The sequence below is a fragment of the Accipiter gentilis genome, chromosome 2 (assembly GCF_929443795.1).
Source record: "Accipiter gentilis chromosome 2, bAccGen1.1, whole genome shotgun sequence".
Taxonomy (NCBI): Eukaryota; Metazoa; Chordata; class Aves; order Accipitriformes; family Accipitridae; genus Astur; species Astur gentilis.
The window spans coordinates 36261157-36284647 of record NC_064881.1 but is presented as its reverse complement, the minus strand read 5'-3'; positions in this window follow the sequence as shown (position 1 = coordinate 36284647).

The following is a 23491-nucleotide window of genomic DNA, read 5'->3' as shown; positions in this document are numbered from 1 at the left end:
TTCTGAGTAAGTGCTCACATTTAGAAACATTTCTCATTATTTTAGCTTTATTTTTTTTTTTATTTACTGCGAAATACTATTTAATTAGCAAAGTTAAACAAATGTTAATCTATACCAGTACTATTTGAAATATTGAATTTTTCAAGGGTCTTTTAATGCATGAAAGTGGAAGAGAAAGCTCTTGAAAAAGTAGCCACCAAAATAATTTTTGATGACAGAGGTAAGATCCATTGCTAACTATGATTTGGGCAAGATCCTTTACGAACATTACCAAAAAATAGGTAGTCTAAAAAACCAGTTTCTGATTTTCACACATGTCCATGGAAAAAAATAATCTCTTCACCTGCAGGAGCACTGTAATTACATGTACTGTTTTTCTTTGTGGAAAATGGCTTTCAATGAAGCAACAGACACAGGTTATTTTAGGATTTAGATGATTATGTTTTCCACTAACACAATACAAATTTCAAGGAATAGAAGAATGCCTGCTTTGGTAGTTTGGTTCAGATACCGGATATTATCCAGCATGTAATATCCTTTTCTCAGGGAGCAAAACACTGAAAAAAAGTTTTCTCCTTATAGCAAGTCTACTGAAAACATAGTTCCGCTATAGGTGGCTTAAAACATGAGCATCACAAGAACTAATATTTTTGCAAAGCAATAAACGCAACCACCCTCTAAATTAGAAAAATAAACTGCTTAATCTTGTCTAGAATAGTCTTGATGTTGTTCAATGGGTCCCATCAGTCTCTACAAGTCATTATTACATGATGTTTTGTCATCAGCAAATGAGATAATGCATTGCAATAACTAAGATTATAAAATGATATATATATGATGGCGTCTCACACATGATAGCTTCTGAAATGAAAGGAAATACTGCTTTCAGTTGAATTAAAATGAGATTATGCTTTCTTGACAATTGATACATATTTAAATTAGAAACATATACGGTGATGCACTTATCATACAACTTACTTTCAGTAATATGTAAGGTATACTATTAAAACAAATGGGTTTTGTTTGTAAATTAAATGCAGAATGTTTTGCTGATATTCAGAGATACAGTTTTAAATGCTTTTCAGCTGTAATTTTTAGTATATTCAGGGACAAAAACATACGTCTATCATGGGTCTATGCACATTCTTTGCTGGCAGTTACTGTACAGCAATGTTTACTACTTTTCAGTGAAAAGTGGGGCTAAGGTTTTCAAGGCAACAGTTCATTAAGCCAGAAAAACATTAGGTCTTATAAACTTGTCACAAGGTTGCAATATTTTCTTTTCTATCTTGCTTATAACCCAAATACAATCTCTAGCAATAGAACAGTGATGGGTTTTGATTCTACAGTATAGTACAAATTTAATTAAGTGATGCGGATTCTATATAAAGAAAATGGTTTGGTCTCCTGACATTTCAAAGGAGAAAATTCAATCAGAGGAACAATGAAGCATAGCCATTTTACTTATTTATTTATTTTACTCTTGATCTCCAAAGTTTTATTTTATTAGCCTGCCTGATATTTCACAATTACTCTGCCAGTCTGTAGATAACTGAAATAAGTATTGAACATATATTTATGACAGATAAAAATGTCATCATTCACTTTATCTCATCCATTGAGAAACTTTATTTTATCGTGATTATATTAAATCCCAGGCCAACTGCAATTTATGCTGTGGTCTAGCGAATGTCATCTCTGATTCTGAAGATGATTCACACTTAAAATAGTTATCCAACTAGCCTATATAAAATTCAGCTAACATAAAATAATTTTTTTATAGCCATAATCAACTAATTAAAAAATAACAGATAATTAAGTTGATTAATGTCTTTCCAAATTATCTGTGGAGAAATCTCAGTTTGTTCAGACAAATATATTTATCCATTTATTCCAGTGTAAGTATAGCTACCACCGCGCTTTGCCTGTATGGAGTGACAAACTATTGCTGTCTCCATTTTCTTAGGTCAATAGGACTGTGTAATGGGTTTAATATCTAGGATTTTTGGGGAAAAAAACCCAGTGATACAAGGATGCCTACAGAATAATAATGTGTGTCAGTGAAGAAAAACTAAAAGGCTGCAGTCTGAATACAAACAGTTTTACAGTACTTGAACATAAACTCACAAGAATATGTATGTACATACATGTGTATTAACAGCATATGCTTGGAAACAGTAAGACTTAGCAATTGAAATGATCAAGCTACAAACATACTATTCTGGCAATTCCTAATGAGGACAGGCAATAATATTTTATCTTAGCGTTGTTTTTAATCAGGTATTTACCCAGCTTAAGAAACAACAGTTAGGAAAGACCCTACAATGGCCCACATATACTGTTAGATCTCTGTTAAAGAAACATGCATTATTTGTAGCATCTGCTGAGACAGAATATGTGAGTTTTCTTAGCAAGCAGTCTGATCTCATTTTTTCATGAGAGTATCAGTGCATAGTGGCTTTGTAAGTTTGAAGCTTGATATTTCTCACTATTTTTTTCTAATGCCCAGAAGCAGCAAAGATATTCCTTCTTTTCCTTTGTTTCTATTCCTTCCTTTCTCCCCTTATCAAATTGTTTGTGGTAAGTGAAGCCTCTTCCTATTTAAACTACCTACCCTGCTGAAATGCAGGATAGATTAGACCATCTTTCCCTGCCCTGCAGTCAGACATTTTCTGTTAGAACACCCACATGCATAAAGCAGAAGCTTATATGGGTCACATACCCATATGATATTCTTAAATCAGTAGTATTTCTACTTGTGCCACCCCACTTCTCTTGTTCTTTCACTGGATACCACTGAGGAGAAACTGGCTTCCTCTTCTTTACTTCCCCAGTCAGGCATTTATACATATTGGTAAGATTCTCCTGCCACCCCCATCCTACACAATGAAACTGAACTTGCAACTAAGACTCCCACTTCTTGAAACTAAACAGTCCCAGCTCTCTCAGCCTCTCCTTGCATGTCAGATGCACCAGATCATCTCTGTGGCCTTTCACTGGCTTTGCTTCTGTATGTCTGTGCCTCTCTTGTACTTGGGAAAACTGGACACAATACTCCCAATGTGTCTCACTAGGGTTTAGCAGAGGGGAAGGATCATCTCCCTCGACCTCCTGGAGAGAGCCAGTATCCCAGGATACCATTAGCCTTCTTTGCTGCGAGGGCACATTGTTGGCTCATGGCCAACTTTGTGTCCACCATTTTCTGTAAAGCTGCTTTTCGGCAGGTTTTCCCTCAGCATATACTGGTACATGGGGTTGTTCCTCCACGGCACAGGACTTCGCATTTTCTTTTGCTGAACTTCATAAAGTTCCTCTCAGCCCAGTTCTCCAGTCTGTCGAGGTCCCACTGAACAGCAGTACAACCCTCTGATGCATCATTCACTCCTCTCAGCTTTGTATCATCTGTGAACTTGCTAAGGATGCCCTGTCCCATCAAGCAGGTCATTAATGAAGATACTGAACAGTGTTGGCACCAGTATTGAACCCTGTGGTATACTATTTCTGACTGGCCTCTAACTGGACTTCATGGTGTTCATCACTATCATTTAAGTGTGGCAGTTCAGCGAGTTGTCAATCCACTTCACCGTCTGCTTATCTAATTTATACTTCATCAGATCATCTATGAGGATGTTTTAGGAGACTGTGTTGGAAATTTCACTAAAATAAAAACAAACAATACATATTGCTCTCTGTTCAGCCACCATAAGCAATCATTTCATCATATGTTTTTTCATTGTTTCTAATCGTGTCTCACTTCGTTATCCTGAACAAGTCACGTATGTGATGGATTTTGCATTTTCTTACTTTTGTTTTTTACTATCTACACCTTTAGCATCATGTTCTTTCGTCTAAGACTGATTCTGAGTATTTATCGTTCTTAATTGTTGTTTATTTTGAATTACTTTTCTAAAATCTAAAGATATCTATTTTTTTTTTATATGGAATGACTTCTTCAGTCTCTTTCCTAATGTGGCTTCCTATTTAATTTGCTTATTTATAAACAGTGTCCTGGAACAGAAGCCACAGCAAATCTCCTCCCATTCTGCAATAGGAAATACAGAGTTGCAAAATTATCAGCCTCTCGGCTAATAATTGAATGCAGAAGGTCTGCTCCATCCTGAAATGTACAGAATAAAACCAGACTAACCCTTCTTTTAACATGTAAACCCTGCATTTTAAATAACCTCTATATAAAACTGACAACAATACAGCATTTAAAACTTTTAAAGATTGTTTCATATAGAGCAAAAAAAACCAGCACCAGCTAGTGCTAACTTATCACAATAAAAGATATTTTCAAGTCTAGTTATGTAAAAGTCATCATCTTTTTAGATAGTTATGATATATCTTTCCTTTGTCCTCACTGAAATAACTGCTTCCTTCCTTCATTCTCAGTATGTTTTTCCTTGTTTTGATAGGTTAGTAGTTAAAAAAAAATTGCTAGAGCTACAAGTATTAATTAACATAACAAAAAAGTACTTATATCCTTCTGGGATCTCCTTTTGACTCAAATACATTTAGAGATGATGAGGGGTATCTTTCATAGGTCCCTCTTGGGAAGTTATGTGCTCAAGTCACGTTTACATTAAAAAGATTTGTTTGTGTAGCTCCCTGTACACCATTTTGAAGACCTGCTTCTTGGAATATCAAATTATATTTTATTTGATAGATGTGAAGTCTGGTAAGAATAGCACAGTGAATTCTGTTGCTTGCTTGTCCTTCAGTTCAAAATTAGCATTTTGCAAGTTATTTAACTTAGACTGATAGGCATATAACTACTGAAACTACATGGGCTTACAAATACTTTAACTAAAATATTAACACATTTAGAAATCACTGACAGCACTGGTGGTTTGGGTTGTTTGGGGTTTTTTTTAATTACTATGAGAAATAACTTTTTTTTCCTTACTTTTAGAAGTCTCTGCTTTGCAGAGGACAAATAAAAAGGCATTCAAGATGAAAAAATACTGATGTTTAAGATCAGCTTTGATGGTGAAATATGCAGTACCTGTCCTTCATAAAAGTAAGTCCAACAGATTCTTAAGCCAGAAAACCAATAATCTTCTAATTATAGTCAAATTGTGAAAAACTACAGTTTGTGTGTCAATTTAGGAGTCACACTACACTGGGTTACACTCAAAATGAGAGCAATTCCTGAAATCAGCAAAATGTCCTTATCATGTATTTTTAGATATATAAATATGTTTTTATATAGCTGTATATTTAATCTTAGATTAACTGAATCCTAGTGCCCTTAAAGAAAATATGAAACCTCTGGCTGAAATCAATGGGGACAACCTTTGGTCCCTACAGGTTGCAGTAATGCTTCTTTTCTTAATAGAGGAAAGTATTTAAACCATAGCCTCTAACTTGGTGGCACTTCTTAATATTTTAGGTCAGATCATTTTGCTGCTCTGTCACTCTCTGGTTGTCTTCTTTCTCTGGTATTTTTCCATTTTGTTCATGTCCCCTTCTATAACCTGAAATCATATTGACAGTAAATGAAAAAATGTACTGGAAGAAGGTTTTTAAGGTGACTAACTTGTTTAAAACATTAAGATGAAAAAGAACAGCTACTTCATCTTACTTCTTTGTTTTTTTCCCAATTAATATCTGTATTGATTAAGAAATTACTTTGAAAATGTAATTCTTTTAGGAGGGAAAAAAAAAAAGAAGAAGAAATAATGACAACAAAAAACCAAAACTGGACTGAAACATTTATTACAAGTCCATAATAATTTCCAAGGAACTCAGATGAAGTATTGCTTACTGCATAAGGGAAGTGTTTGGAGAAGGTGGTAGAAGTTTGGTCAGTTTGCATACGACTGAAATACTAGTTACAGTTACAGTGTTTCTGTTAATATTTTTAATTGATTTTTCTAATATATTATTTCAGCAAAAGTTCCTTTATTTCAGATAATAAGGTAAAATAAGGAAAAAAAAAAATTGTGGGAGAAATTAGATTCTAATGTTTTTGCAACCCTTTATTTTGATGGTTTGGTTGTTCCTGTGAACGCTCTTTACTGAACCTGAAAAAAAAACCCAACAATTTAATTTGCTCACTTCATAAACATCTGAATAACCACAATGTGCATCTGATCAGTAAGACTTAAATAGAGTGTAACAACTCTTCTTGTGCAGCACATTTGAGTTTCTTTCAATTTCTAGTGCTGGACAGAAGCACAAGGCATGCATCATCCATAGAAAAGAACCTGAAAGGAGACCATTGAAAGCAAAAAAACCTGGAAAGCTTTGCTGGAAGTTCTTCATCAAGCTCTCTGAAGGTAAAGTATGGCTCTGGGACCCTGTCTTTTCTATGATCTTGGTGACCACTTAATCCTTTGATAAACAAAAACAGAGGGCAAAAATTCAGAGTGGGGGGAAAAAAATAGATTGGGATGTGAAGTCTGCTGAAAGTGTGAGCATAGGAGCTAGGACTGAGTGAGAAAGAGGGCTGTAACTACATGGAAAAAAAAATAAAACAGAAGGAAAGAAAACTTGGAACTGGTTGGATATTGAGACTGTCTAGTAAACGTGATAGAAACAGCTGAGGAAAAGGGAGAGAAGCAGGTAGAGGCTCGGGGTGGAACAAGGAGACAGGTTGCAGTGTGAAGTCCCTAAACAGAGATTGGGCTGGATTAGCAATAAGTCAAAGAACCTGGTTGAACACTAGAGGATAAAGATGTGACACAAGACTTCAGATAAATGGGCAGAAGAGTGTACTTACAAAGGGATACAGATTGCAGATTATGGAAATGAAGCCATTTTCCCCTGATGTTTACAAGTATTTGTAGCATGCACTGGCACAGTATGTAGTGTGAACAGCGTGAGGTAAAATGTAAAGCAAACTGAGAGAAAGACTTTGTTGCATTCTTCAGCCTTCCCATTCTTTGGAGCTAGGAAGCTAAATGCAATACTTTGAGACGGCGTCACTTAAGCATTAGTCTAACATGGTCTTGGAGAAAAAAACACAATGGTGTTACATTTAAAAAGCTACCATATAGAAGGTAAGAAATTCTCTCTGTTTTGCCTTTGTCGTATTACTGATAGTTTGAAGAATTAGTAATCTATGCATTCATATGTCAGATAGTTATCAATATATCACTCCATTTATCATTATTATAACAAATTCCATGATCACATAAGAATGTATAGTCTCTATCTCATGAAATAACACATTACTAGATTACCTTCTACATTATATTTAATTTTTAAAAAATTATTAATATTTTGCAAGATATTTTAGTAGGACATGGTCTGCTCCAATTCTTTGGTTAATTGCTACTCTGTGCTATAAAATGTTTTAGCAACCTTCATTTAAGAACCTCTGGCCCCTCCATTCACTGTGGTAGGCCTTTTCCATTTTGTACCAAAAAGGCCTCAGGCTAAAGCTGTGCCTTTTCTTTGTCCCATGAATTTTGTTCTAGTTTAGCTGTGATATGAAATATGAAGACATTATTTCCCTTCTGTCATTTCTCAGGAAAAGTGTAACATTACACAGTAGTAGAAGCTGAACCCAAATATTTTGGCTCTTCCAAAAGGACAACAGCAGCAGCAGCAGGTTCTGTGATGGGAAGATGGAGAGGACAGCAAGGCTGGATGGGACTGTCCACTCCTGGTCACAAAAGCTGTACTTACATTAATAAACAAAAGAAGATTGTTCCTTGGGTTTTTACAATGGTACATGATCATCCATGCTGTTTAATGATTCTTCTGTTTCCTGGAAGACTTTTGGTCTGAACCAGCTTGTATTGATGCAGACAATCCCTGGTTGTTATTGGGATCCCTGGTTACCAGAGAGAACCCGATCCAAGGACCAGCCCAGCAGACTATATTTGCAAGGCACTCTGTTTTGAAGGGGAAGAGAATTTAACTACATGGACATGAGCCAGACTGTGCCATTTCCCTCAGGCTTTGTGAATGTGACCTGGCCTTGTTCTGTGCAACACGTGGGACTAAGCTCAGATTTGCCCGAGATGTAATGTGTGTACCTACATACACATCTGCATAGACACATAATGTTTTTTCTAACAGTGCCAAGATGAGTTAGGTTAAAGTCAGGATATGCCATACTCATTTTGTTAGTTTACAATCTGATATAGTCAGGGGACTGATCCATTAATCAGTACCCATAAGAATTAAATTACAACAACATTTTCAGAGGTGCCAGATTTTTCTCCTAAGGAACATATAGATATAAATTTTTTGAAAGTTTTGATGTTGGTACTGTCAGAAATCATTAAAACCTTAAAGACTCAAGAGACAAAAATCAGTGACAGAGACTGGGGGGGGGGGGGGGGGAGGGTAGATAGTTTAGAACTACCTTCTGTGTTCTTGAAAAGAGATAAACATAACAGCAAACCAGAGTCTGAGAGCTGCTGGCTGATTTTCTCATAAGCTCTTTGTTTTCTTTTACATTAGTGTATTATAGCCTCTAGGTAGCATTAAAGTGCTTGTTGCATATTATTTTGGGGGCCTCTTTTTGCTCTGTTAAGGTCTACCTCTTCCTACCTGCTTATTACGCTAGATGTCATGTTGTATTAGTGTATTACTTATGATTCTTTCACTTCACAATTAAACTTATAGGAACTTAAATACATCATTAAAAGCAATTTACTTGTTTTTTCAAAGATTTTTGTCCATCTAATTTAGCTACTAAGGAAGTTCTTGTTGTCCAAGATGTTGAAGTTTTTAGTGTCAGTTTTGGTTAACTCCTAGAAAATAAAAGTTAAAACCAAAAGGAAATTAAACCAGAAAGAGAGAAGTAGCCATCATTACACCTGAAGTGTATATGGTGGTCTATATGGCGCTCTGCTCATATGCAGAATGGCACTTCTTTTGTGCTTTAGATAACACAGATATAGAATCATAGAATCAGAGAGTGATTTGGGTTGTTTATTATGTTATTGTCAGTTATGCTACCGAGACTGTGCTATGCCAGGATATTTCAATCAAGGACCTGTGGTCCAAGGCACACTGTCAGTGCCATGAACTCACTTTCCTGCAGACAATTGTTGTTTCCAGACATATTTCCTCTCCTCTTAGACTTGAGCACACTTGTTTACTGTTCCTAAGCCTAACCCATGGAAAAGATCAGTATTCAGACTGTCTCATGGAGGCACTGGTGCTGGTAATTGACCCATGAAGAGACCTTGAGAGCCTTGATATCTCCAGGTTTCACCATCATGTCCACTGACACCCTGCTTGCCTATTAAATACAGTAAGGTGAGACATATATATTGCAGAGGATGTATATCAAACTGCTGTATGCATATAAGTCAGTTCAGACATAGAAAACCAGTCTCCAAACTAAAACTCTGATCAAAATCTCAGACACGTTATAAAGTCTAAACCAGAAGATTTTGCCCTATGAAACACAAGTGTTTTTTTCTCATCTTCCACTTGTATAGAAACCTAAATTATTTAACTGCCAAATTCAGTTAAAATCTTTAAAAAGATCTGTAAATGTGAGCTTTTCCTTCCCATAAAATATGACACACAAAACCTTTTCCAGAAATCACCATTCATTTATACAGTATTTTCCTTTTCTTTGGATGCTTCTGCCAAAAGTTCAAATAAGGGAGGTCCCAGTCTTCCACTGATCAGATTTGTGACCGACAGTCATCATAATTAAGTACAAATTTTGCTATACTGTAATTTCTTGGCCAGTTACTCAGTTACGTCCAAATAAAGTAACAGAGTTCCAGTTACATTATGAAATCCCAATTCCAAAAATACCTTAAACAGGGAAGAAACATAAACTTTCAAGAAAGCTCTGTAACACCTGTTACAGCATGATTATAACACTTCAGATATCAGAGACAGAAAAAGATCTCTGTGTTCATCCACTATCAATAAAAAATTGATCTCCACATTATATGCTCATCTGTAATACATACAGCACTGGAAGGAAGATCCCATGAGTACAGAGCCTCGGGCTCTGCCACTGCCCTCTACCTTTTCCCTGAGCACATTAAGTGGCATGTTTTTCCTTTCATTGCTTTCCTTTTATCTACTCTTCTAAACCTCTTTGTTCCTCTGTTTGGTTTTCATCTATTCTGAGCTGCCACTGTGGTACTGAATGCTGATGAGATAATAAAGTATTCTAACTCAGAAGGTTATTTTTCAGCTATATTTCTTAGCATAACACAGTCATCCTGTTTTTATATGGGGAATCTCTGCATCCAAGTACCATGTTAAGGGCAATTAACTCAGCTGCTTGCAAGTACCCTGGATTGTGAGGGATTGCAGACATGGGTCAACACGGCCACATGGACAGGGACTGAAAATGCAACACCTTTTCAACTCATGTTGCCGATTCTCACCCTCTCCCTGCCTTCCTAATGGCTTGCTGGTTCTGTGCTTCTGCTGTTTCAGCCCTAGCTCTGTCAATGTCACTGTCCAGGGACATTCCCAGTCCCATCCCTCCTCTGCTGGCTTCTCAGGTCAGTCTGTCAGCATTTCTGATTCCTTTCTTGACCTGACTATGCCAGTTACCACTTTCAACAAAAAAATATAGGTACAGTTACATTAGCTCTGGGGGTTTTTTTGTTTTGTTTTTCAGAAGTGGAAGGAACAAAATGAAAAACCTAGAACTGAAGTGATCCTTCAAGGTCACTGAGTTCACTTCCCCCCACTTAAGAGCACTTGTAGACTATACAGTAAGTGCAGAAGTGGTCATGGGAATGCTCATGTTTGTACTATGAAGACATAGTACAAATTAACTTGTAACACAGCAAAATAATAAAACATTTAATCAGAGAAAACAATAATGCATTTTGTCAAAGAAAGCAAAACTCTCAGGAAATAAAGCCCTCAGAGGAAATAATACAGAGGTTTTAAACTCAGTCTCTATTTTTCTCCTTAATATGAGAATAGTAAGTCAGAAGGGTTGAATTTGAAGAAATAATATAACATATACATCATGTATCATGTGTATGGAGAAAAAAAAAGTCAGATTTCTTTCACAAGTTCCATAAGAATTTGACTTGAAAGGACCCAAAATAACTCAAGAAAAATTTCAATTTTTGTTTGGCATCTCTTCCCCAGGATGGCAAATCAAGACTATGTTGCATTGCTCTATGGTATTTAAGCCCCACTAAATTACATCTGAAACCTTTGAAAACAAAAGCTATTTTTTATTTTTCCTAGTTCCTTAATAATTTCCTCTGTAACTAATAGACATAAAAAGCTGGTTTTTTCCACAGAGAGTGCAGACCTCCTCTTTACCCTTTCCACTTCATAATCCCTCATAGTGATCCATCTTCTAGAACAAACACAAACAAGATGCATTCAGCAATTTTTCCCAACACTGCAACCCTTGGCAGAATATAGATTAAAAAAAAATTCAATTCAGAGAAGGTGAAAGTGGTGCTGATCAATTGGTGGGAGCAACCAGACAAAATGGAAAAGCTGAAGCTTTTTCAAACTGCATAGTGAGCCATAACAAAGCTGCTGATATGCTATGCAGGTACCGGTTTCCTCTGCACGAGTAAATGTTATTATTTCTTGTAAAAGACACAAACTATTGAGACTATCAGATCTGCCAGTGCTGCTATAATATCAGACAAGCACATGGATTTTATACATATATATATATATGTATGTATATATGGCTAGTAGCTGAAGATATTCTAAGGTTATTCTACCATTTATTACCTCAATACAGAGCTCCTGCTTGTAGACCAGATAACTTTTTGTAAAAGTCCACAGAATTTAACAAGGGTGAAACAGTTTAAATTTACTGAAATATCATTTCCCTTACATAGAGGATTATATTCTTTCAAAAATTCTGTGCGTGTAATTCTTTTTTATAAAAATTTATAGAGTGTTAAAAGTCTCAGGAGAGATTTGTGTTCTCTGCTAAGCTTCACAGAAATTTCCAATAAATATAAGCTACTTCTAAAGGCATGTGTAGAGTGATGGTAGCAGTGATGTTTCTTCCAGGAAGCATGTTAGCTCTGTCTTCTTAGGTTGCATCTGTTCACCTTTAGCTGCAATGCTGTTGTCTAGATATTCCAGGTGCTTGCTGCTTTGGAAGAAGTCTCCTGTCCTGTTAGACATCCTGGAAATTAGCATCTGCATCAAACAAAGACCAAGGACTGAAGAGAGGTTGTTGTTGATAAAGGCAGTTCTGCCACCCTCTTGTTAAGCATTATTTTAAGGACATTCTCAGCACCCCTAAGCCTGATTATTTCAATGGGCTACTCCCCCAGAGCATTTTCAGTAAAGATTTCCCAGGTTGTCTATTTTAGACAGGAACGGGAAAGATTTAAGATCACTTCTGGCCCTGAATCAATCCATAAAATAGTATAAATACGGATTGACTGAAGAATATCTAAAGGGGGTGATGGTTGTTTCAGTCTACCCAGGAAAGATTGGGTTATGGTAGCACTCAGGTGACAGTGAGCACACACTACAGCCCACAGAAGCCTGCTCGGCTGGGTAAGCACGTCCTGTAACTCCCTCCCACCTGCCATATCCACGGCCTGACTGCTGCCAGCACCTGTGGATTCACTGGGAAAGCTTTAGAAAACAGACAATGAATGGCATTAGTACTGTTCAGACAAAAGGATTCTTTGATCCGAAAGACTGGATCCAACAGCATTACATTTTCTGTGAATTTTTCTAGAAACACTTCAAGAATGATAAAGCTGAGAAATGTTTTGCCATTCTATGGATTTAAAGAAGAAAAGAAACATTTTTAAGATGTTACTTCTTTTGAAAATTTTGACATTTGGATCTTAAAATCTCTACATGTCTTTTGAGAGTTGCCTGTTTAATACATTTTATAACTGTGGCAGGTTGACCTTGGCTGGTTGCCAGATGTGCACCCAGCCACTCTCACCCCCGTCCTCAAGAGGAGTTGTGGGGAAATAAGATGGAAAAGCTTGTGGGTCAAGTTAAAGACAGCTAGATCACTTACAAATTACCATCATGGGCAAAACAGGCTTCACTTGGGGAAAGTTAATTTATTACCAGTTAAAAATAGAGTTGGATGGTGATAAACAAAGACAAGTTAAAACTACACATTCTCCCTCCCCCTGAGCAGCAGAGAGGGGAGTGTGGGGCTGCAGTCAGTCTGTAAGAGTTCCTCTGAGCCGCTTCTTCCTCCTCAGACTTCTCCTCTAGTCCAGCGCGCAACCTTTCCATGGGCGGCAGTCCTCTAGGGTAGAGTCCTTCTCTACTCCAGCATGGGATCTCCCAGGCTGCAGCTTCCTTCAGGGCATATCTACCTGCTCTAGTGTGGGGTCCTCCATGGACTGTAGTGTGGATGTCTGCTCCACTGTGGTCTCTCCCATGGGAGGCAGGGGAATCTCTGCTCTGGTGCCTGGAGCACCTCCTCCTGCTTCTCTAACCTTGGTGTTTACAGGCTTGTTTCTCATGCTTCCCCCACCCTTCTTCACTGCTGTGCAGTGTTTTTTACCATTTCTTAAATATGTTCTCCCAGAAACACCACAAACTCCTCTGACAGGCCCAGCTGTGTTCTGCAATGAGTCCTTTTTGGAGCCATCTGGAACGACCTGTGTCTGGCACAGGGCAGGCCCTGGCTTCTGCTCACAGACAGCACCCCTGCAACTCCCACCATTACCAAAACCTTGCCACCTGCATCCAATAAAAGAAGTTATAAGATAAATGATAATTATTGCAAATATATAGACTCACACATACACTGCTCCCAAACACACTGTGACTTCTAACCTTCTCATCAACTTGCCTAACATTGATGAGCTGAACATATTCAAACATTTATGAATAGGGACAATTGCAGGGACTGAACAGGGAATTGTGATACTTCTGGTAGGCATAATATTTAAGAAATTGTTTTGCATTTTCCCTGCCTTTTTCCCTTAATATAAAAGAAAACCTGTTAAAATCTACAATGCATGAAAAAAGGAGTGGTTTAGCACAGACGTCTTTTAAAAGTCAATACATTTAATCAGTTAAAATTTGGTGCAGACCTAACGTCAAGATGTTTGTGTCTATTTTTTTAGTATTACATCAGATATGGAGCTGAAATGGACTGCACTAAAGTGCAAGGAGCTGAATTGTGTGCTAATCAAAAATATAAAGAGATGATTGCAGCACTGATTGTCATAGCAACTGGAACATAATAGACATGAAATATTTTGACATTATTCTGAGGCATAGGCTCTCTACTTATCAACTTACTGACACAGTATGAAGCAAGCACTCACACTTAGCAGGGCTACCAGCCAGTGTAGCAGTGGGGAATGAAAGGTGATAGGAAATTATTGAGGATCTAATTGAAACAGCCAAAAGTCCTGCGATGTGCATTATATTTAGCCTATTAGAAAAAGCAGATTATTAGAAACTCCATTCCACATCAGAAGATAGGGAAGTAGAGAGAAAACTAGAAATAACAGCTGACTGAGCATTCATATCAAGCTGCCAGTGTGAGTGAATGTGTTGTCTCCATGGTCTGGGGAATGGATGAAGGACAATTGGCTCAAAGCCTGCCAGCACACATTGGTCTGGAAGCCTTCCTACAGTAGCCCCACACACACCCTCTCTCGGCCTGGTCCTTTTCCTTTGCAGGTGAGTTCACCTGTCTATGAGTGTAAGCAGTGGCAGAAGGGAGTGAGAGATGAAAAGAGTTGTGTATCGGAGGACAGGATCAAGAACAGATCTTATGAGGAGCGGCTGAGGGAACTGGGGTTGTTTAGTCTGGAGAAAAGGAGGCTGAGGGGAGACCTTATCGCTCTCTAAAACTACCTGGAAGGAGGTTGTAGCAGGGTGGGTGTCGGTCTCTTCTGTCAGGTGGCTGGAGATAGGACGAGAGGAAATGGCCTGAAGTTGGGGTAAGGGAGGTTTAGGTTGGATATTAGGAAAAAATTCTTCACTGAAAGGGTTGTCAAGCATTGGAACAGGCTGCTCAGGGAAGTGGTTGAGTCACCAACCCTGGAGGTAGTTAAAAGACTCATCGACATGGTGCTTAGGGACATGGTTTAGTGGTGGACTTAGCAGTGTTAGGTTAATGGTTGGAGTCGATGATTTTAAGGGTCTTTTCCAACCTATACGACTCTATGATTCTATGACCTGAATAAACTTTTTACCATGGATTTTTAAACTGCTTCTCCAACCCTGCTGTTGCACACACGAACTTTGTCCTGGAGCCCTCATCTGCTTTAAGACCAGAGAACTGTAGGAGCCATCTAAAGAAAGGAGCTTTTCTAGAAAGAACAGGAGACTACTGTGACAAAGCTAATGCTGGTCATATATTGTACTATTTGCTTATATAGCCAAGTGCCAAAAAATAAATTAATAGCACTATATTTGGGCTCTTAAATCAGTCTAGCCTGGTTTTCAAGAATGCTGAGAAATGTTCCTTCTCTGAGGAATCTCATTGCCTTTACTCAGCAAGAAGAAAAGAAACATTTCATTTCTGGAAAAGGTAAGTTTTTAAGGTGCATTAACATGCAAAAAATGTTTGGAGAACCTGCAAACTTCTATCTAGATTTTCAATGAAGTTATGGTTTAACCTTAACATAATTATTTATATTAGTAAAGTGACAAAAGGAGCTGCATATTCATTTAATTCTGAGTTGTGTTAGTTAACAGAATTAAAAATATTGTACAGGTAATGTAAGGGATTGGAGGATAAAAATTTAACATTTAAGAGATTACCTTGTTTGCCCACATCACATTCATGCACAGATTTTTAAGGCAGACTCCTTCACAACAAAAAATTTGCTTTTGTTTCAACTTCCCAGGGACCAAACACCAGCAGTTTAGTGTAGTAAAAACCTGACCATGTTAAATTTTTGCTGCTAACATCACAAGAGTCAGGAAAGGAACATAGCTATTTTACTCCACCATGCCAAGAATCATTGCTCAGCAAGATTTCTTCCATTATTTTCTGTTAAGATCAGAAGAGCTTAAACAGGTATTAGAATATTCGTGCAGACTACAACATTGCTATTAATAGTAGCAGTCACCTTCTCTAAAGAAAAAAAAGATTCTGAATAAGAGCCAATTTGCATATATATTTTTATATATGTATATATTAGCTGGAACAGAAACTTGGGACTTCTCCATGTGTCAAGTCTCATTCATTTTAGCAATGTGGTGTCAGTATACTGCCAACATTCAAAACAGAACTGTCACAGATGGTGTGTTTAAAATAGAACTGGCAAATTTTGTTATTTCACCTGAGGTGTATTGAAGTGGCGCAATACTTTATGGGAAACCTGAAAATGTTATTCTAGATTAGGCTAAGGAAGATTGGATTAACTCCTCAAATGTAATAGTCTCTTTTTTTTAGCCAGCTGAGGACCTCATTATGAGGTATTGTGTTCAACATCTTCACCAGTCGTATTTTGTGTAACAATGCAAAGAGTACAAAATAGTGTCAACTCATAGATTTCCAAGTTCCAGTATTTTCTGGATGTGTTTACGAAAGATATGGAGCTGAACCTAGAAAATCATTCAAAAAAAGAAACTTCATTGACATCAGTGTGGATATGTTCCTGAGGTCAACAAACCCAATGTGTTATATGGTCCCTAAAATAAAATACTGCAGAAACATAAATTAGAATAACAGTATAAATATGTGATTTAGACAGAATTACTAATTTGTCACATTTTACCATACCTTTAAAAGTTATTTCATCTGGGAAAACTGAGGAGGATTCTATCATGTACCTTCTGAGTCATTACGAGTGCTTTTTGCATTTTAGGTTGAAAGAAAACAAATTTACATTATTTCTAACTTTAATGTGAAGTTATGGGTCAGGGGAGTTTCAAGTAGATAAATTTAAAATTGTGGGTTTATTTCACAAGGCAGAAAACTGGTTGTGTAGATAGAGCATAGATTTCTGCAATCTGTTCCTCTAACAGATCTCCATTAGCAAGGGACTACACATGAGAAGTTACTTCAGTCACAGCCACTGAAAGCTTGATCTTTTTTTTGTTTTGTTCAAAACTACCATTGAACACTATCATCTGATGTACTGATGATGTAGATAGGTCTCTGTCATAGCCCAAGACTAGGCAGTGGAAGAATAATGGACTTTCAAGCACAGTTTCAGGCTAATTTAAATTATTGATAGGATGATAAAACTTTTAATTCATAACATCAGTTCTCTTACCATAAATATGATAAAATATTACTGATGTATGACAATAAATGAGCGTCTAGCTTTATTGTTACAGACTGCTCAGGTATAAGCTTGTGCAGGCATTGAGTTTCCCTGCACAAGAGTAACATAGCGAGCAGATAAACCACTATTTCTAGTAATGTAAAAAATTCCTGAAGTAGAAAGGTATTATTATAGAAGAGCTGGGCAAACTCAACAAGGAGTGTTGCAACATCTCCTGATTTAACTATTTAAGAATAATTTAAAACTAAGAAGTCACAGATGCAACTTTCCTTTCTTTGCAGTCCCCCTAGTCAAATCAGTTGCATTGATTACTCTTTCTGCAGTTGTCCTCTCTTGCTATTCACTCTGCTCCCCATTCCAATCTTGCCAAGCTTGCCCTGAGACTCAAAGGTGCAGCTGCTCAGTGATGAACTATACCTGCCTGACCCACGGTCTGTTCCCTCTCACGCCTCTGACAAGTACCACACTCACTCGTCACTGTCTGTGGAGAGGCTGGACCTGACCCTGGATGCATTCTGCTCACTTGGCTACCAGGGCACTGTGGTAGCTTGGCGGCATTGCTGTCAGCAGCTGCTGACAAAAGCAGATGTGGCACACAGCTACCCAATTCCAAAGATATCAACCACAATTCTGCTCAGTAAGTTATTTATGTGTTATATCACACATTCTTCTATTGCTTATTCTCCTCTATCATGCATCCTACATTCAATTCTATTTGCTTACCCATATGCTAAACATGCATTGATAATCTCATCGTTAACAGCACCACATTTTGCAATCGTTCAATACATCCTTAGATGTTGTATATTGTCATTTCTCTGTTTAAAAATTGTCTTCATATAACACTACAGGTATTTTCTGCAGACAACCTGCTTGCGCGTCAGTTACCTACACAAGTTCCATATTAATTCAGTTGCACAGCTACAATAATTTGAGATCAACTCTTTCAGGCTGGCATAACTTTTCTTTATCTTAGAAAATAAATTTGATTTCCTTTTCAAAAGAGATCTTTTAGAGTTCTTTTCTTCCTTAAAACAAATAAATAATACAGTGCTTCTACTAAAAACAGACACACTAAATATGGGACTGTATGTACTGAATAGCTACAAACACAGGGATGCCATTTTGTGACGTTATTATAACTGTTTTGAATTGTTTTCATTCAGTTTCCATACAGGAGAGAAAAAAATATATTGTAATTTTCATTCTGAACTGTAGGAAATTTTGAACATATTGAGGGTTTAGAGGTGGACTGGGTCTCCTTAAAGACCTGTGAGTCTTCACTAAGTATTGGTTTCTCCCTTTTGTGCCATGTGGTACATTTATTATTCCTTCCAGTGCACTTTTCCTTTCCTGATATCAAGATCATCTCTGTGACTCTGCTGTTACCAGTGTCAGGTGACTCTCGATCTACAGCGGTGGTTTGGGTTTGTGTGGTGGGGTTTTGGTAGTGGGGGAGGGGCTACAAGGGTGGCTCCTGTGAGAAGCTGCTGGAAGCTTCCCCGGCTCCAAGTCGGGCCCACCTCTGGCCCAGGCCGAGCCCATCAGTGACGGTGGCGGCGCCTCTGGGAGAACAGATTTAAGAAGGGGAACCGGCAGTGAGTGGGGGAGTGGAATGTGAAAGAAACACCTCTGCAGATTTGAAGGTTACTGAAGAAGGAGGGGGAGGAGTGAGCAAGAGGCTTCGTGGTGATTGGTTGCCGGCTGGGCTTAAACCACAACAAGCTGATCCTATTCAAAGAGGAGCTGAGATCCTTAACGTCTTTCTAATGCCAAAGGGAACACCATTTCCTTCAGGGAAGTCACATTTAAATGTATAAGCACAGTTTACAGGTCTGATTTTTAACCACATATGAGAGAAATGTTTTGTATGACTCTGTATTCAATCCCTTTGTGAGTAAAAAAGACATCTATTTTACCCAAAGCCCTTCTTTTTTTGCTGTAGCCATAAATATCTAAAACATTTGGTGGTTTTTATCTTTCATAAAGCAAATATAAACACTCTCTGAGCTGTTTCCTAAAACAATGGTGGGCTGTACTCTCACCAACTGTTTATTCTCTTTTAAAACCCTACCAGAGCTTTACGTTCAGTTGTAGTTCAAGCAAACAGCAGGGGAAAATAATACATGAACTATTGATTTTTTTGTCTATATTCAATTAAAGATGTCTTGAATACTCTAGCCCTAAGAAATATTTTGTGTTCTTAAACAATATCCTTCAAGGTAAAGCTTGAATTTATTAAGAATATAATCAGGTATTATAACTGTTTCACACTTCAGTCTGTAATCTACAACTCTCTTAGGCTTTAAGAACAATTAATTATAATTCAAGAATACGATAAAAAAAGGTCTTGAAGGTTATTGGACTTTTTTAGTCAGCTTGCCTTCTAAAGTAAATTCATGTTCATAAATCCGAGTATGTTTGTTGCAGTCTAGGATGAAATTCTTCTGACAGCTATTTTAAGAAGTAAGCGCTAAAGTAAAAGATGCAAAAAACATGTTTATAAATTAAGATAAAATAAGAAAAATTGAAAAAAATCAAAGACTTCATAAATATTTGATAAATTCAGGTTAACACTTAACCTTAATTCTGGATGGAGAAATAACAAATATGCAAGGTTTCCCCTTTCTTTAGGTTGACATGAGTTTAGATCTAATTTACTAAATATGCATGATATTGGGGTATATTGACTTTTGTCCAATAACTACATCTTTAGATTAAGCCAATACTTCAACCATTTCCCTTTCAAAAATGACTTGGCTCCTTGAATTTGGATTCAATAGAAAGCAAAATAGAAAATTAATACTTAGCCTTCCATTTAACCTTTTTGGATATTTAGATACCTGACAAAATCACATCTAGACAGAACATGCCAAAGAAAATGGTTATAATGAACAATGGTAATATTTCCTCCAAACTCCTCTATATTTGCATATTCCACTTGATAGTGACCATTGGCAAAAAAAGTTGATGAATCTAAGAGACATGTCCTCTCTGTCATCTGCAATAGTTTGAAAACCCCATTTATCTTTGGCTAAAAATACAAATCTAGCCCCAGAATCCAACAACAGAAGGTCTAGTTAGGCCCTTCAAACACTGAAAGGCACAATTTGATCTTACATCAGCTATTCACGTTAGGACAATAACACAAAATACAGCAATCGCTGCCTGGTAAATTCTCAGGCAAGAGAAACTGCAAATCGGCAGTGATCCTCTTTGTCCTTCTGTGCAACCAGAAACCTCCCATCTAAGACAGTCCTACAGCCAGACTATAACTTCTTGGTTAATCGACCAAATTTCCTACTTTTGACACATCCTCACAGTTTTCTAGGAGCTGCTGACAATTTTTTCAAAAGGAGCAAGGGAAACCTGACAATATCACCTTCTAGGATTGTGAGCAATGCTCATCTCAGACTTAACTTTATGCACTCTGAAGACTCACATTTGTGTAGATGCACTGGTTATATTTGACTCATGTTTGAAAGCTAAATTTAGTTTAAAGTAAAAGAAGGTTATACAGCAATTAGAGGTTTTGAAGAGCTTGCATGCTAAGCTAAATCTGTAATTTTCTTATCGTACATTTTATGTGAACATGAAGATGAACACATTGCTTTCCCACTTTGTCCAACTTTATTAATTGATATATTTAAATAAAATAATGAATATGTATTTATTGAATGTATAAATGGACAAAAATCCCTTTTTATTCAGGATTCTTACAGAAACCACATTTATACAGGTGTGGTGTATAAGTATGTGTGTTAGCTGAGGATTTCTACATACAGTTTTCACTTCTAATTTTTTTAATCTTTGGAAATTTCAAACCAATTTCAGTTTCTTAGAAGAGTAGTGATGTCACAGATATAAATTTCCCACATATTTTGAGAAAATAGTTGGCCAATGGATGAGGGAGAGAGACATTCCACTGTGACAATAGTTTGTTAGGCACCTGAAAAACTCGAGTTGGACTTGTTATGGAACACCAAGAATTCACCAGGAAGAAAGACACCGTATCTGCCAAAATAGCAGGACAAAAGCTCATCATTCTGTAAGATATTAGACGATTCACAAACTTGACAAAGCAATTGGCATCTGCCTGACAGTGGTCTTAAGGAATAGATAAAATAACTTCAGCTCCAGCCCAAGGACTGCTTTAAATGCTGAATCCAACTTTCAACAGCCACTCACATTACAGCTGATTAAAAATAAAATAAAATAAAACAAAACACTGGGGTTGCAGTTCTTTCTTTAGGTGACTTTTTAAAATTAAGGCAGAATGATTTCAAGACTCATTAGTTTCTTTCTGCATCTGGTTATAAATAAGTATCTAAAATATCAAATATCACCCATTTTAATACATTGAGTTTACAAGTATCACTAGGAAGTGAGGACTGCAATTTGAATGAGTGATGATAGGTATATCATAATTATCATTTTACTTTGGATTATGCTTTTACTAATTCACATTAAAAAAAAAAATCTGCCTACGAAACTACTAAAGCAAAACCTTCTATTCATAATGCAATCCTCTACTTCTTAATTTCCCTTGGTGAATTGAGTACAGAGTTGCACAAACGTAACTGAGAACAGAATTTGATCTGAGCTCTGACTTGCGGCTTCTCATGTACTCTATTTCAGAAAATCTTCCTTTCTGTCAAGAATCGAAGACATTGTTAGGTCAAAACCGATCAATGACCTGAAAGTAGCAGTACAAAAATAATGAGCATTGGAATGCCTGACTTCTACATCTGGTCTTCTTTAGGAAAAAAAAAAAAAAAAAAATCTCTATGGAAGAAATTAAATTGCTCATTCCCTCTCCAACCTCAGGCTTTCATGTGTACTGCCAGGACACATCTGCCTCTGCCTTGGAATTCCCAGCCGCAAACTTCCTCCTGAATATCATGATTTTATCCTTTCTTTGAATAATAAATGTTATAATTCTTTTCAGACTTCAGTGGAATAGGTTGCCACTACACCGCCATCATCCATCTGCAACTCAGTTCAAAAGTAAAAGCATTTACCCATGATGTGGAAGATCTGCAGAGATTCAAGCCCATGTCTTTTATATGTGTCAAGTCCATGTCTATATGTGACGGTCTGACAAATTATAGTCAATGTCTCAAACATTTGTTAAAGAACTTTGGTGGAGAAGACGGCCTCTGTAAAAGCACTGGAGTTGTGTGAACAAGAAAATGTGGCTGGAGGAGAAGACCCCACGGAGGGTGGGACCACGTTTCTCCAAACCCACAATTCCTTATCTTAAGCAACCATGAGAAGAAGCACAACATATGCACCTGGAGGAAAGGGCCCCATGGAGGATGGGACTGTGCTTCTCCAAAGCCACATTTCCTTAAGTGGTCATGCCTTCAGGGAGAGAGAGGCAGCTCCCAATTACCCCCCAAATCCACCGACCCATTTCCAGACAACCCTGGGAATGTGAACTGCGCATGTCGAGACCACTGCTGGAACAATCCTGAGCTCACACTGTGCTTGCTCAATGACGGCAAACCCCACCTACAGGGACGGACTCTTTAGGTATAAAAAAAGGGAGGACGAGTTCTCGGTGTTCACCCTCCGGAACTGTATCTCTAGGCTGGCTGGACCAACGCTGGGCCCAGAACTGGTGAAACCCTTTTTTTCTCTCTTTCTTCCAATCTCTCTCTTGCTGTCTCTTGATCTCTCTCTCTTCCACAATCCCTACACCTCATACCTTTAAACATAAACTGCTGACCTCGTCTGGGACTAGGAGAGGATCTAGCCGCCCCTGGGCTCCTCTTTGAGAACAAGTCCAGAAAGCAAGGGGGTCTGCTCTGAACCTTGTGATTCAATGGGAGGGCTCTCCTTTGGACACAGTTTCATGTTCCTTTTTCCGCTTCTTTTCCTACATCTCCCTTCTCTCTTCAAACAGCAGCTTAATGACATGGTGCAAGGTTCATATTGATAAGTTCAGTTGTATTTGGGCAAGGTTAGCTTGGTTGAATAAATGTTGATCATTGTTTGAACTCTCCTGGTGTCATTTCACCTTAATTCTGGCAAAAGAAATCCACAAACCTGAGTCGCTCCAACCTTGGGACACAACAATACAGAATCACTCCGACTGGACCATGAGCCATTTAGCTCTTCCATATAAAATGTTGATGGAAAGAACAATATGTTCCCATGGACAGAAGGTTGCTAGTTTGTACAGGAATGCTTCAGTATAGGTTACTGGAACAGTTTTGTTGAATTTTGTTAAATACTTTCAGGCAAAGATATAATTGAAAGCTATGTCTCTGTGTAAGTGCACTAATACATCTATGAGCCTCATTTTGATAGAGTTAATAGAAACTGCATATTCAGTGCATTGAGCTGTTGACTGTATTTGAGAT